A 4,975-nucleotide genomic window follows, 5' to 3' on the forward strand; every position below is an offset into this window, starting at 1 on the left:
CTGGATAGGTGTGAAGGTTGTCCTGCAGTGCAGAGACAATAGAGAGCTTGGCTTTAGAATCAGGGAGACATTTATTCTAATCTAACCTCAGTTGTTTATTAGCTGTATGACCGTAGGCAAGTTGCCCAAACCCTCTGAGCCTCAGAGGGTTCTCTCAGAGCCCAGAGGTGGGGAAACCTGCAACCTTAAAGCCATACATGGCCTTCTAGGTCCTTAAGTGCTACTTGACTGAATCCAAATTTTTCATTTGAATCTCATAAATGAAGTAGGAAATACCTCTGTTATCATGTCTTCTATAGATGAGGAAATTAAGACAATGAAATTACCTTCTCAAAGTTACACAGCTAGTTAGTGGTAAATGAAGAACCTGAACCCAGGTCTTTTGACTTTAAAGGATTGAGAACTGAAGGGTCAGTCTCAAGTTTTACCTCTGACATATCCTGAATCTTTAGGTGATGCTTTAAGACTAAATTGGGGATAAGTGGGCAGTAGGTGATACAGTAGATAGAGTTCTAGGCTTGAAAAAAGAAAAACCTGAGCTCAAATCTAGCCTCAGACATCTAGCTCTGTGACCCTGGACAAGTAATTTTAACTTCTGCCTCAGTTTCCTCAGCTCTTGTTCATTTGTCCTTTGTTTCAAACATGATCAATGACATCATAAGGTGATGTCTTGACTTGGCATGGCAAGACAAAAGTCAAGACAACCAGTGATGGCCTGAGATGCAGTGGATGAGCTTGGTGTTTTCAAGAATGCCTGACCTACCCCTAAGCATTCCATAGCACCTGCTTCAACCACCTTCAGTGACCACTAGAACACATTGTTCTCATCCACCCATTCTACCAGGGGAACCGTCTTCACATGGTTGCCTTAGATACCCCAACTAACTAATCTATGGGTTTATGACTTGTCAGTTACCCTCAAGCTGGCTTAGCTCATCTGCTGAGACACGTTACCAGGATAGGGCCACTGTGCATGCCACAGGTCTAATTGAGTGCCAGGTGGACACCAAAGGTGGATGAACAGCCCTGAAAACGGCTTGGCAAGGCCTCACACCAGAGGATCTAGTCCTCCCCAAACAGCCCATACACCTCTCAACTCAACTGTATAATGAGGATAATAATAGCGCCTACCACTCCCAGAGTGGTTATGAAGATCAAATTAGGTAGCATTTGTAAACTGCTTACCACAGTGCCTTGCACATAATAGGTGCTATAGAAATGCTAGTGAGAAGGAGGAGTTGCCACCCTGCATTGGTAGAAGGAATTTCTTCACATGGGAATTCCCTGTGCCAATGAAATCACAGTTCCAATACCTACCCATTGATCTTCAGTGTATTTATTTCTAACCCCTCAAATTGCCCTTTTCAGAAAGAGAGAGACAGAGAAAACAATGCTTGAGACAGGCATTTGTCTGCTACATATGTAGGTGTGAGGCTAGGTCAACCTAAAACCAATGAGAATGGTGTGTGTGTGTGTGTGTGTGTGTGTGTGTGTGTGTGTGTGTGTGTGTGTGCATCCCACAAGTGTATCTGTCAGGACAGCTTGTGCCAGGAAGCTTTCATTTGATGAGGTTTTAACAACAAACACAGAGCAGTTTGTGGTGGAAGGGTCAATCTACCACTGAAAAAAATAAACAGAACTGAAATTGGAGATGAATTCTCTGTCTTGTATGCTGGGGGAAAATGCATGAATGATACCATGTCATTCACTTAAGGAATCCCGTGCTTCTCATTCATTGACCAACGCTTCTTGTTCTCATTTTACCCCTAGGAAAAGACAGCAGGACAAGTTCAGAGGCCAGAAATCCCAAGGCAGCTTCCCTCCATCTCACATACACTAAACCTGAAAAGATACAGAGAAGACTTTCATGATCCTTGCATGAGCATGATATACAAGTTGTGAACTGAACTGAAATTTTTAAAAATTTTATTTATGCCTTACTATATATTTTATTTGTGCCTTTCTCCTCCTCGCCTCTCTTCCCTTCATCTCCACCTCTTTAGTGCCTTTCCATCCCCTAAGACCCAGCTCAAGTCTCATCTGCTCTATGGAACCTTTCTTGACCATCTTAGCCCATAGAGATCTTCCTTCCTCTGAGGCCCTACAGAATTCACATCCTAATTTACAATGGCCTAAGTCATCCACTGCACCCCAGGACATCACCAGTCATCTTTACTTTTGTCTTGCCACCGGATTTCAATGACTCTGGAGAGTGAGGTTGCCTCACTGAAATCCAATTTATTCAAAAGACAAGACATCACTTTCATGATATCATTGGTCCTCTTCAAGAATGAAGGACGAACTTCAACCATAATGCACTGGGACAGGCATACAGTGCTAGTCAACCTTTTGTGTGCATTTACCTTATATCTCCAACTATATGTAAGTTTCTTGAGAATAAGAACCACACATAAGGTAATGGAAGCGTTTGGTCAATGTTAAGATGTTTTCCATTGTGCCCATTTCTTTATGATCCTATTTAGAGTTTTCTTGGCAAAGATACTGGAGTGGTTTGCTATTTCCTTCTCCAGCTCATTTTACAGATGAAGAAACTAAGGCAAACAGGGTTGAGACTTGTACAGGGTGACACATCTGAGGCCAGATTTGAACTCAAGAAGATGAGTCTTCCTGACTCTAGTCTGACACTCTGGCCACTGTACCAACCTAGCTGCCTCTTGAGAACCTAGTTTCAAGACCTGATTAGACCTCTAAGAGGTCTTCAATGGAGTACTCTGCCAGGAATCTGTGCTTGGCTCTGTGCTATTTAATGATTTTGTTAATGACTTGGGTGAAAACAATAGATTGCATGCTTATCAAAACTGTAGTTAATAAACCTGTGAGGCATAGCCAACATATTACCTAACTGACATGGGATGCAAAAGGGGAGGAAGGGTACAAGCATTTATTAAACACCTACTGTGTGCCAGGCACTGTACTAAGTGCTTCACAAATATTGTCTTGTTAGTTTTCAAGATGGTAGGACACTGGGCCAAATCAAATAAGACAACATTTAACAGAGACAATGTAACATCTCACATTTGATTTAAAAACATTCAACTTCACTGGTGGAATCAGGAAAACAATATACACAAAGAACAACAAAACAATTAAAACTGATTGCTTTGAATTATAATGACCAAGCTTGGTCCTAAAGAAATATGAGAAGTCGTCATTCCCCAATTATAAATGGTCAAAGGATATGAACAGGCAATTTTCAGAGGAAGAAATTAAATTATAGATAATCATATGAAAATCATATGAAAAAATGCTCTAAATCACTATTGAGTAGAGAGATGCAAATCAAAACAACTCTGAGGTACCACATCACACCTACAAGATTGGCAAACATGACAGAACAAGAAAATGATAAATGCTGGAGAGGATGTGGGAGAGTTGGAACACTAATTCATTGTTGGTGGAGCTGTGAGCTCATCCAACCATTCTGGTGAGAGGTTTGGAACTTTGCCCAAAGGGCTACAAAAATGTGCATACCCTTTGACCCAGCAATATTGCTACTAGGACTGTATCCCCAAGAGATCATAAAAATGGGAAAGAGTCCCACATGTACAAAAATATTTATAGCAGCACTCTTTGTGGTTACCAAAAACTGGAAGTCAAGGGGATGCTCATCAATTGGGGAATGTCTGAATAAATTATAGTATATGAATGTAATGGATTACTTTTGCACCATAACAAATGATGAACAAGACTTCAGGGAGGCCTGGAAGGACTTATATGACCTGATGCTGAGCGAAAGGAGCAGAACCAGGAGAACTCTGTGCACAGCAACGACCATAGTGTACAAGAGTTTTTTCTGGTAGACTTGAAACTTCGTAATAACACAAGAACTTATTTTTTAAAAAAAATCCCAATGGTGGTTTTCTAAGGCAAAATGCCTTCCATACTCAGAGAAAGAAATATGGAAGTCATTCGCAGAATGAAGCAGATCATGTTTGAGTGTGTGTGTGTATTATGTTTTGATTTGTTATATGATTTCTTCCATTTATTTTAGTTTGACTACATAGCATGACTATAGTGAAAATATACTCAATAGGAAAGTATATGTAGAACCTATACAGAATTGTACGCTGTCGTGGGGAGGGAAGGGGGTAGTGGGGGGTAGGTGTGGGGGGGATAAAATCTTAATTTTATGGTAGTGATTGTAGAACATTAAAAAAAAATAATTAAATTAAATTTAAAAAAAAAGAAATATGAGAAGTCACCTCCCCTACCTCTTTACAGAGGAGAGGAATCATAGCTATAGAATACTGCAGAGTGCTCCATTTTTCAATGCAGAGTTCATTTTTGCTGATTTTTTTCTTTATATTTTTTTCATAAGGGATGTTACGGGGTGGGGGTGGATAAATTGGAAAATGAATGTGATCTAAAAATAAAAGACATCAATAAAATTTATGTTTTAAAAAAATCAGTTTCATAAGTACGAGATGGGGAAGGCACGACCAAGCAACAATTTGTCTGGAAGAAAAAACAACAGAATTTTAGTGGGCTGAGGCTTCAGTATGAGTCAACTATATGATAGAGCAGCAAAACTAGCTATTGAAACTTAGGAGGCATTTAGAAGCCTGGTTTCCAATGAGAGGCATGTAGTTCACACCTAAACGCTTGTTGAATAGAGGAGTTCCTAGTACTGTTGTACTAGTCAGACCACATATGGATACTGTGTTCAGCTGGGAGAAAAAATGGAAAACGCTTGGAAAACTTTAAGTACAATATAAATGCTAGTTATCATTATTTTTATTATTATCTAAAGTGTTATTATTATTTGGTTCTGGGCACCACCCAGAGATCCACAAAATCCTCCATCCAAAAGGATCTTAAGTAGTCATTAAATTTTCCATTATGATTTAACTTAACCGCGTACTGTTTGGAAGATGCCCCAGGAGGAGATTCTACAGCTTCCCTAGATGACTTGTCCCAGTTTTTAATGACCCTGACCAGCCATGAAGCTCTTCTT

The 4,975-nt window shown here is 39.9% G+C and overlaps 1 non-coding gene across 1 annotated transcript; it reads left to right on the top strand.

The window, feature by feature from the left end:
* Positions 1-1,810: 1,810 nt before the first annotated feature.
* Positions 1,811-1,918, top strand: LOC140530589 (U6 spliceosomal RNA). The gene has a single exon (XR_011976017.1). It is a non-coding gene; the product is annotated as a U6 spliceosomal RNA (small nuclear RNA).
* The last annotated feature ends 3,057 nt before the right edge of the window (positions 1,919-4,975 follow it).

This window comes from Notamacropus eugenii, chromosome 2 (assembly GCF_028372415.1).
Source record: "Notamacropus eugenii isolate mMacEug1 chromosome 2, mMacEug1.pri_v2, whole genome shotgun sequence".
In the NCBI taxonomy this organism is placed as follows: domain Eukaryota; kingdom Metazoa; phylum Chordata; class Mammalia; order Diprotodontia; family Macropodidae; genus Notamacropus; species Notamacropus eugenii.